This window comes from Natator depressus, chromosome 13, assembly GCF_965152275.1.
Source record: "Natator depressus isolate rNatDep1 chromosome 13, rNatDep2.hap1, whole genome shotgun sequence".
Taxonomy (NCBI): Eukaryota; Metazoa; Chordata; order Testudines; family Cheloniidae; genus Natator; species Natator depressus.
The window spans coordinates 3410435-3422289 of record NC_134246.1 but is presented as its reverse complement, the minus strand read 5'-3'; positions in this window follow the sequence as shown (position 1 = coordinate 3422289).

Here is an 11855-nt window from a genome sequence, read left to right as displayed (position 1 = left end):
TCTGAAGGGGGAGTGAACATGGGGAAAGAGGCTGAAGCCCAAGGAAGGTAGGGTTGCCGAGTCATGGGTGAAGGGTTGTTGAACTCGGGTGTCCGAGTTGGAAAGGTGGGTAGACGAGGCTGAAAGAATGAAGTGATCTTTGCGACGAAGGGACAGGCTGGAAGGATCAGAAGTGTGAAAATGTGGGGTAGGTCACCGCATCTTAGGCCTTGTCTACACAAAGTAGCAGTGCTCTAACTACACTGGTGAGGTTAAAGCGATACAGCTCCTCGAATGTGGACACAGTTATGTTGGTTTAGAGGTGCCTTGTACTGGTCTAGCCATTCCTGTGGGAAGGGGATAAGCTATAAGCATAAGGCACCTTTATACTGCTATAGTTGTGTCCACACTAGGAGTTATACTGATACAGCTATTTCAGTAGAAAAGAGACCAGTTAAGCCGGTATAAATCCTGGCCATACATAAAGCCATAGGCTGCAACATCAGCTGCGTCAGACTGCAGAGCATGAGTAACCAAACATGAGAATAGTACAGTAGAGTGTGTCACAGAAGAGGGAACATATGGGATAACTCAGTGGGATCAGAGAAGTAATGTGCTAGTTCCTTAAAATGGGTCAAATCTTCCTTGTCATATTCATGCAAGTAGATTCGAGATAGTTAAGTCCAAAGGTGACTGTGAAGTGTTACAGGGGAGCTCACAAAACTGGGTGACTGGGCAACAAAATGGTAGATGAAATGCAACATTGATAAGTGCGAAGTAATGCACACTGGAAAACATAATCCCAACTACACATGTATAATGATGGGTTCTAAATGAGCGGTTACCATTCAAGAAAGTGATGTTGGAGTCATCGTGGATAGTTCTCTGCAAACTTCAGCTCAATGCGCAGCAGCGATCAAAAAGGCTAACAGAATGGTAGGAGCTATTAGGAAAGGGATAGAAAACGAGACACAAAATATCATAATGCCACTATATAAATCTGTGGTACATCCACACCTGGAATACTGTGTCCAGTTCTGGTCGCCCTATTTCAGAAAGGATCTAGTGGAACAGGAAAAGGTTCAAAGAAGGTCAACAAAGATGATCCAGGGTATGGAATGGCTTCCATACAAGGAGAGACTAAAAAGATTAGAGCTGTTCAATTTAGAAAAGAGATGATTGGGGGGGGGGAGGGGATTATTGTAGAGGTCTATAAGATCTTGAATGGGATGCAAAAAAGTGTTATTTATCCTTTCCCACAATACAAAAATCAGGGGTCACCCTATGAAATTAATAGGCAGCAGGTTTTATATGAACAAGAGGAAGTACTTTTTCCACGCAATACACAGTTAACCTGTGGAACTCATTGCAATGGGATGTTGTGATGGCCAAAAGTATAAATGGCTTGAAAAAACAAACAAATTTAATATGTCCCTCAAGGCTATTAGCCAAGATAGTCAGGGATGCAACCCCATGCTTGGGATGACCCTAAACTTCTGACTGCCAGAAAGCAGGAGGGCAAGATGGGGTGGATCTGTCCAAGACTGCCCTGTTCTGTACACTTCTCCTGAAGCTCTAGTACTGCCCACTGGTGGAGACAGGATACTGGGCTAGAGGGACCACTGAGCGGACCCCATATGGCAGCTTTTGCGTTCTTATGTAGTCAGTGACACCACTTGCATGAGAAAGTTGAGGAAGAATTGGCCCATTCATTACAGTGAATGATTTCACAATCATAAGGGGTAAGGGCCGATGTAGCTGAGGCTGTCTTGTGCTGTCTGGGAACTCCCAACAGATCAGGGCACCGTACATCAGCTTCCCAATATAGAAAGGTCCTATAACAGTGACCCTCTCACTGTAGTCCTTGGAACACCAGTCGTCTATTGATTTTTTCCGGCTGTCCCACACAATGAAACAATTTGAGAAGCAAGCAGTGGAAGGTTTGGGGTTAGGAGGTGATGTGATGGCTGGGGGGTTGGCACAGCAAGTGGGCCCATGGGGGAATCTCTCTCCCTCACCCAGTGGTCAGCACAACAGTAAAGTTGGAGTAAACCTGTCTGTAGAGCAGATAAAGCTGGGCTTCCCTATCAACCGAGCTGTATAGCCTGAATGGGTGTTGCCTTGCACCCGCACTTGGCTGGATGTCAGAACTTCGTAGATTGGAAGGAATTCAGCCACCCCAGACTTCAAAGAAAGGATGAAGAGAACCTGAGCCCAATCCAAAGTCCATGAAGTCCAGTGGGAGTCTTTTCAATTATTTCAGTGGACTTTGGGTCAGGCCCTTGATGAGTGAAGCTGCAAAGGGACAGAGACTGTTCAGCACTGTGCTCCTCTGAACCCCTAGGGAGAGATAAAACTGAATCAGCCTGGGCAGACCCTACACCACAGAAATGGAGGTGCAGGATCAGGGTCTAGCTGAATGCAACGAGTGATGGACATAAAAACAGAGCAACCCTCAAAACTCTGCCCTACAGTGACCCTGTGATTGTTATTGAGCCTGGCACCACTGCCCACTCTCAAAGCTGGGTGCGTGGGTTAAACTCAGGCCGTTAAAGAGGCCTGTGCTCACAGACAAGTCACTTTGAGCTCTGCTGAATAACGTGAAAGCAGCCCTCACCTTATCCCCATGCTGTTCTGTCACTGTGGGGTCCGCAATTCTAAATGACTATCATCGTCTTGGCTGTGTTTCCCAGTCTCTCACGAAAGGGCCCATGGTAGAATATCATGGAAACATGGGGTGCACTCCCCTGGAAATGCCCCTCTCCTTGTATGGGATCTCATCTGTGAATGGAAGATGGGGCCGTTAAACCTTGAATGGGCATTAGAAAAATGCCCCTTTGTGGTTTTAAATGAAAGCTTGGATTCTAATGAATACGGTGCAGTTTATTACTGTATTATGTAGCACCTAGAGAATCCAACTGAAATCAGAGCCCCACTATGCGAGGGGCTGTACAAACATATAACAAGAGAGAGTCCCTGCCCCAAAGACCTTACAATCTAAACAGATAAGGCAGACAAAGTAAGGATTATAATATCCCCATTTTCCAGGTGGGAAAACTGAGGCACAGAGGGAGTACATGTCTCACCCAGGGTCACATGATGAGTCTGTTGAAGAGCCAGGAATTGAACCCAGGTCACCAGTGCCTTAAGTTTAGTTGCCATCTATGTGACAGTCCTAATTCTGCAACTCTGGTCATGTTTCCGTGATTGCCAAAGATTAGTGATTTTGAGTATCTGCAAGTGTTTAATTGTGAATAGGGGTGTGACAGCGTGTGGATATGAGCAATGAGACACCATGATTGGGGAGGGGTGTGTGTACGTGTGTGCATATTGCCATCTATTGTTTGTATTTAGAGATTCTATCTAAGCACACGTCCAGGTGCGTAACCGTGAGGCAGTGGAGTGATAGAAAGTGCCTCAGTAGATGCAATTCTTTGCCTCAGTATAAAGCTGCCCTGGAGCTTTCAGCTGGCTCCAGATATCTTCAGCTGTTTTTCTTGTCATCAAGACCCGACCTTTGAGTCACCTTGAGCTGCATTCAGCTGCTGGTGTTCAGTCTGCTGTGGAAAGCTATGAATACTAAAGAGGCAGGAATGAAACTTTACCTCCCCAGCAGAGCTGGGAGCGAATGCCAGCTCTGCCCTGGGCCAGGATGGAGTTCAGCATTCACACACACACACACACACACACACACTCTTCCCCTTTTCCTCCAGTGAAATAACAGTGCATTGGAGGAACCTAAATAAACAGAACCAGCTTCACAGCCCTGCTCATACATCTCTCTCGTGCCCCTTTTCCATTTCTTTCCTCCCAACTTTCCTCCTTCTCCTCTCATTTATGGGCCATTTATCTGCTTCCAATCTCTCTCTCTCTTCTCCTTCACTGACAACCAGGCTCTCCCCCCCTTTCATCCTGTGCCGCCACTTTCCGATTGGCCAATCCTTTCTTTGACCCCTCTTCTAATTCCTCTTCTCCGCATGTCCACCAGTGGTGTATCTCCCCTTCCCTCCGACCCGATTTCCAGTTATTTTCCCAGCCCCCACCCCCATCTCTCTCCCACATCCACTGCCCCAAGCTCACTCAGATTTTTCTCCATCTAACCCATCTCTCTTTTCTTTTGGCATCCCCGTTTGAGTGTGGCTCTCTCCTGCTGCTCCTCCTCCTGATTTGTAGGCTTTAATCTTGGCCTTCTCCTATCTATCCATCCACCCCATCCTCGTTGCCATGGTATCGGAGCTCCTGAAGTCTATATTCCAGGGTTTTAATTCTTGTAGATCATTTGGCTTTGTGGTCAGTCCACCCGAGTAGCAGGATTTGCCAGGCGAAGCGTCTTCTACCATCCTCAGCTTACGTATTTTGGGGGGAAGAGGACCCTGCTCATCCCAGTTCCCTTTAACTGCCGCCCACCCCAGCAAGGAGCACCTTAGGTTTAAGGTGGCTGGGATTGCTTCCCTGTGCACGCTGACCCAAACCCATCGGAATCTGGGTGGTATTCTGGATTAGGCAGCCAAAGGTGGTGACACAAGAAGGACTTTGCTAGGATCACCCCCACGGGCTTGGCGTGATCTCCCCCACGGGTATGCTATTGCCAGACTAGCCCATGACGTAACACTCAAAGGTATTCCCAGTGCTAGGAGCTTTAGGGGCCAGGATATAAAACTGATCACATGGTAAATTCACAGCTCCCTTTCCACCTCACCGGCTGCTCCAGTCCCCTAGCTTCATTCCACTCCTGACCTGCAGAGCATTGGCTAGCCAATGCTGACCCAGATGTGGTGAAAGGGACACAGCGCGCACATGCAGTCTGCGTAGCACAGAGCAAAGGGGGAGGCTGGGGTCAGGCAAAGAGACTGTCTCAAGAGACATCAAGGAGGAGGGAAACAGCCCTTCCCAGGGGGGACAGGAGGAATCCTGGGGGCGAGAGGGGTAGCCCTCCTTCCCAGCAGGAGACCGAGGCTACAGGGACACAGTGGCTGCTGTGGAGATAGCTCCTCCCAGTGCAGGGTGTGGGAGGAGGTTTAACTGAGGCAGGTGAGGAGTCAGGAGGTGGACTGGGACAGACAGCAAGGAGCACTGTACAGTGTCTAATGGGGGAAGGTCAGCAGGTAAGGCAGCCTCTGAGCATGAGGCAGGGAGGACGCCAGGGATTAGTCATTCTGGGAACAGGTTCTAATCACGGATGCTGCCATGGCCTTGGACAAGTCCCGTAGGGCCTGAGCCTGTTGAAGTTAGTAGTTTTGCCACTTACTTCATCTGGAGCAGGGGAGAACACGACCTCTCGGCCTGTTTCCCCTCAGTCCCTTTGAAATAAAACCTGCCCAACTCACAGCGGTGCAAGGGGATTCGGCACCTAGGGTGTGCAAAACGCACTGAATGTGAAAGTGCAATATAAATGCTAATTGTGATTAGAAAGGGAGACTCGTCCCTGCGATGTGCAGACTATTTGCGTATATGTGTTTGTCAGTGCGCCTCTGTGTCTGTCTGTGTGCGCACACGTGTGGGTTTGCTGCTGTGCATGTGTACTGATGCTGGCAAATGCGTGTTTCTCTGAACGTTTCTGCAGGTATGTTTGTGGGCATGTGTGTATGTGTGTGTTTATGTATGAATGAATGTTCATGCTTGCATGTTTATTTCAAAGGTGTGTGCACAAACACTGACCCAGAAGAGCCTCTCTCTGTGGCGGTGTGAGCTTGCACGTGTATTTACATTTGGGTATGTCTATGGAGGAGCTCTGTGTGTGTTTCAGTGTATTGGTTTGCATGTCCCCCTGTGCTCGCAGTCTTGGCTGTGTGCGTGCTTGCATGTTTGCATCTCTCTCTTACTGCACAGAGGGAAGGGAGGGCTCCAGGTAGGGCTATAAAATTGAAGATGTCTTACCAGTTCTCTCCTCAGCCAGGCCAGCCTGTGCTCTAGATGCAGTTTCTGCTCCTCCTCCAGCTGCATTCTGGCAGCACAAAGCCACCAGGCAATCTGCCACCCTGCTGGCCGGGCACACTCACTGGCCTCCTAAGGACTCTGGGACATCTTCTCTCTGCTACCACCTCGTCCTTGAGCAGAGCGGAGTCTGCTGCACAAGCTCTGCAGCTTCCACTGTGCAGCAGCACCCAGCAGTGAGCAGAATAAAAGCAACTGGTGACTCAACTTTGAAAATGTGGTTTTTTTTACTGCGGCACTCCAAGCAAAGCAGGGAGGCAGCAGTGAGTCTTGCAAAACAACGCCTGACCTCAAGTGCTTTGGCAGAGAATGCAGGAGAGGGCTCCTTGCCTCTGTCAAAAGAGAAAACAACTGAAGCTAAGCAAGAAAGCCAACAGCCTCGCTCTCTCTCACTGCAGATGCCCACCAGACGGGAAAAAGGAGCACACCGCAGCTGGGAGAGGAGTGCAGGAAAAATAAGAAGGGAGCTTGTTAGTCTGGTGGCAATGTTTCAAGTGCAATCGCTCAGGTTAACAAATGCAGAGAGTGGAGAGCAGAACAAACATCAGATGGATTTAGAAAAAAGAACAGGAGGACTTGTGGCACCTCAGAGACGAACAAATGTATTAGAGCATAAGCTGCATCGGATGCACAGAATGGAACATATAGTAAGAAGATCTATATATACATACAGACAAGGTGGAAGTTGCCATACAAACTGTGAGAGGCTAATTAGTTAAGATGAGCTATTATCAGCAGGAGAAGAAAACTTTTGTGGTGATAATCAAGATGGCCCATTTAGACAGTAGACAAGAAGGAGTGAGGATACTTAACTAGGGGAATAGATTCAATATGTGTAACGACCCAGCCACTCCCAGTCTCTATCTGGATTTAGTGACTGTCCGATTGCATAAAGCAGAGCTAAGAGAGGACGCTAACCCAGTGCAGAGATGTCAGCGGAGCATGCAGGCAGCGCCACGTGGATTGGCCACCAGAAGGTGAGAGAAAAGTCCTGTTGGGCCATCAGGTTCCGTTCTCCACAAGTCCAAGAGAGGGATGGCAACAGGCAGGAAGCTGATACCAGGTCTCAGCATAGACAGGCCCGATTCATCGCTGCACTACTCCATTTTTATTACAGTGCAACTCGACTGACATTGTATGGGCTACACCAGCATACAGCTGGAGAGGCACACTGGTGAATCAGGCTCCAAGTGTAGACAGTGTCTACGTTCACACACATCTCAGGTACTTACATGGACCCCATCACTGCAGTGTTTTAGCATCTCACAACACCCCCGTGGGGCACAGCAGGGCTGCTATCCACATTTTACAGATGGGGAACTGAGGCACAGAGAGGCTAAGTGACTTCCCACGGTCTCAAAGGAAGGCTGTGGCAGAACAAGGAACGGAGCCTGGGTCTCCCAAGTCCCAGGGTAGCACTCTAACCACTGAACCATCCTTCCCGGCTGTGCGTACACACAGGTGCCCTTATGCTGGGTGCCTAAGATGAAGATTTACAGCTCTGACCCACATCAGAGGACCTGGGATTGACTGGGGTGCACAGACACAGGGAGCAGTCAGCTGGGGACAAGACAGTTGAGGGCATCGTTTCTGCCTACAGCTCAAGGGCTCGAGGTGGGATTGTATTTGGGGAAGTGGAGCTCAGAGAGCGCTTCCTGGAAAGAAGAGCAGAGCATTAGTCACTGGTGAGCTGGAGTGAGCTCTCGGCCCTTTGCAGCAGCCACTTGTTAAAATCCTGCTGCCCTTTGGAAGGGAGAGTGAGGGATTTCTCTGCTTCTCGTGCCGCTCACTGTTCTGTGGATGCTGCTGTCCAGCCAGATGGCCCTTGAGCTCCTTGCTTCTGTGTTGCCTCCCTTTTTCTGTCCATCTGTCTGTGGTGAACTCTTTGGCCTTATCTTTAGGAGGATTTTCTCAGTCCAGCTCCCCCAGTGCCAGCAAGGGCAGAAGTCATATTACCACCGCATTGCCTGTCCCTGCTCTGACCTGGATTTCCCCCAGGACTCCAAAATCCTTCCCAAGGACAAGTTGTTTGCTATCAGAATGCACCCGAGTAGACTAAGTGGAGTTATTCCAAGGCCTGGCCAACACACTGGATTGTGCTGGTATAACTATGGTGTTTGGGGGCGGGGTGTGATTTTTGTACCTAGCTAGTTACACTAATACACTAATACTAATTACAGCAGAGCCCCTTTCCTGCTGGCATGATGGAGCGGCAGCTGGGGCTAATTTGAGTGAGTGGCACTGCAGCCCGGCACACGAGGTTGCACCACCACTCAAATTTGGCCACCCCTCCATCAAGACAGAGGTGTGGCCAGGCCAAATGCATTAGCTATGCAAGGGGGCAGTATCCTTCCTGCTATTGTAATGGGGGGAGGGGCCTCCAAGTTGAAAGAAAATACTAAGGTGGGGTGCAATTCCACAAAAGTTGAACCCCCTCGTCTAGTGTGTTCCCCGTCCTGTATGGGAACGAGCTGGACTGGTATAACTGCATCCAGACTAGGTTGCTTTACCTAGGTCTTACTTCTGTGTGTAGACCAAGCTGAAGGGAAACAAATTCCACAGCGAGGTTACAGGAAACTACTCCCTCCCCCAGATCTTTATCCACCCTCCCCCATTTCATATCCCACAGCTGCGACGCTGCGCTACATTCCAAAGCCTCCTGATGTTTGCGAGGAGCCAAATCTAGCTCTCCCCGTGAGCTGCACTTCCCAGGAGTTGGTTGGCCAAGTGGCACAGACTCGCTCCTTGGCCAAAGCCGTGACAAAGCCTTTTATTTAAGTGAGAAAACAACGGCATCGCTCTGCCAGTGCTTCCCTTCACCTCCTTCTTGCACCACTGGACACAGGATCTATCACAGACTAAGGAGGACAGGTGCCGGGGGAGGAAGGAAGTACGGGGGGAACCCCTGTACAAAACAGTCAAAGTAACAGGGGCACAAAGGAAGGAGAAAGTGTCCTGAATGTCAGAGCAGGAGGAAAGGTCTGCAAGTGAAGAAAGGGCTGCATGAACCCGGTCCCCCGAGACCTTCTTGGTTGAAGTGTGGCAAGAGTGAGCTTGTTTCTTACAGCATGTGAAGAGGGAGTTTATGCTGCCACACACGGTGTTGTCTCTCCTGGTCCCTGTATGTTCATGGCTGTAGAAAGAGCATTTCACTGCCATGTGTCACAGATCCAAGTTGTGCATTATAGGGCTGTGACTTTATCTTGCTTGTTGGCTCATCACTGCAGGCCAAGATTTTTCAGAAGTGACTAGTGATCTGCGGTGCCTCGATGCTTTGGGAGCTAAACTTGAGACACATGAAAGGGCCAAAGGGGGTTCCTGCCAATTCAGACCCTCATCAGTGTCACGAAGGCTCAGTTTCCCACACAGGGGATGGTCTCAAACAGAATACAAAGGTCCAAACCAAACCTGCCTTCCAGGAGACTGGTTCAACAGAGAGTCTCCAAAGACAAGTTACATCCCCACACTGGCACAGGAGAGCTGCTCAGCCTGAGGGTTTCCCTCAGCGCCCCTTCACATTAGACCAGTCAGTTTTCAAAACCTTCAGCCATCCAGAGCTTTCCTTCAGCTCTGCAAATAGATCTTCAAGACACCAGTTCCTCAGACCTTCACCCTGTAACCCTTCAGTTTGTAGGCATTCACCCCTTGGAGCAGGGGGGCCAGGAAATCAGGTCACCCCTCAGCTGCAGTGGTTCAGACCACCTCCTGGCAGTCTCCAGCCTGCTAAGCAGCATCTTTCCACAGCCCCCCTGCCGATTCTCTGCCAGGATGGACTTAGCAGCCACAGCTGCTCCCCTTCAGCTCTCCCAGCAAAGCAGCTCTAATTTCACAGCCATACGCTCAGCTTTAGTGAGAGCAAGGCTGCTTCTCTTATAGCCCAGCAGGCCAGGCTCTGAGTTACCAGTTCCAGTCACATGCTCTCCAAATCCTGGCCTTAAAGGGATGGAGACCTGTAACTGACAAGCTCGTGGTGCCTGGCCTTACAGGTTCAGCTTGCTCTGTTGTGAGGCCCGATTCTCAAGAGGATGGTGCTCCCAGCTCTTTCAGACAATTGGGCCCTCTCTGGCTGGGCACCCAAAGTCACTTGTCACTTCTGAAAATATTGGCCACCATGTTCTGAGCCCCATAAAAAGCAGCTCACAGACCAAAACAGTGAGATAATAAATTAATCATTGCTTTGCTAGCGGGCATCTTGGCTGGAATTTTTTTATTACAATGAATTCAATATAATTAGTGTCTCTGTCTAGTCGATAGATCTGTCTCTTATGTCAGTATTTATCAGTCTATTCACACACTTATGCACACACTCTAGCTACACATATTCCCATGTGGATGTATCATTCTGGATTAAACATCTCCCCTGGTCTACCTGGTTCTGAGGATCTTTTCCTAGCCCTAGGAATGTGTTGCTCTGGAAATCTATGTACATGTGGTTAACATATTGGGATGCACTTTTGTTTATTTTTAATTCCGCTTTTAAGGCCCCAGTTATGGATGCATCCTAGGGAACAGCAGATTCTAGGCTCCTGGAAAGCGTTGTGAGATCTGACAAAGTACAAAGATGGAATTGGAGAAATGAGTGAGTGGCTGCATTGTATGATCAGGCAGCATACCACAAAATTCAATGCATATGTCTTTAAACAATACTGTCCTGCTCAGAGATGCACAGATTCCAAGGCCAGAAGGGACCACTGTGATCATCCAGTCTGAGCTCCTGTATAACAGGCCAGAGGACTGCCCCGAAAGAATTCCTGACCTGACAAAAACAGAGACTGAAACCCCGTATCCACGGAACAGGTGCAAGGCAGCGAATGACTGTGCAAACCTCCCATACAATGCCCCAGCAATGTGCCCCAGCCCCAACCTTGAGAGATTGCTTCTAGGGGTGAGAGGAAAGTTCAGTCTCCATTCCTAGTCAGTCCTTGGCCTCTCTATTAAGGCTATTTACATGGATGCCATTTAGTTCCGGCTGCAGTGTGGCCATGTCTCTACTGCGTACTGGGCTGAGACCTGCCGGCTCAGTTAACAGAACTGGGTGCATCCCAGTCAAATCAGAAAGTGCGACAAAGCAGCTAAAATCCCCCTCCCCCAAACATTAGCAATAGGGTTTGTCTGTTTGTTTTTAAAAAAGGCAAAGTTAAAGCTTACGCAGAGATGGATAATGAAGATAAAGGTAATTCACATCGTTAATCTTATGAACAGTAGTGACCATGGGCCAAATGTATCCATGGTGGAACTGTGTCAGATACAAACGAATTGCTCCTGAGATAAATGTGGTCTAATATTTTATTCTGTTCTAGTTATTACACCACACTCATCAGCATGGTGTCAGAGCATCTCCATGTCAGTCTAAGAACTCTGTGTATTGTTATGGCCGAGGTTCTGAAGCTGCCTGAGAGATATCTCTGCATTACAGTGACTGGGCATTGGGGGTCTACATTCCCTGGGTGGCTTTGAATACCCCCAGGCCCCATATCATTGTGTATTTATGTCCACAACGCAATCTCTAGGTACAGGTACTAAAACTAAAATAACACATAGTTTAGGAACAAATAAACTCAAACCACTCTCATGCCGGCAGGTCACCACAGGGATCGGGAAATGGAAGGGTTAACATCTGACATGTCTGGAATATGTCCAGTGCTATATGAAAAGCAGGTAGCAGAAATCTGCGACGGAAGGCGCACGGGGGGGGGGGGGTCTCAGACTGTTCTAGGGCCCGGGGCATGGTCCTGCTGCTCTTCAGGGTGCATTGTGCCACGAGGGGCATTATGCCCATCTTTTCTGTATATTTAAACCTGCTGCCGACTGTATGTTCCGCTCCATGCATCCGAGGAAGTGAGGTTCAGCCCACTGAAAGCTTATGCCCAAATACATGTGTTAGTCTCTAAGGTGCCACAGGGACTCCTCCTTGTCCTTGCTGATACAGACTAACAGGGCTG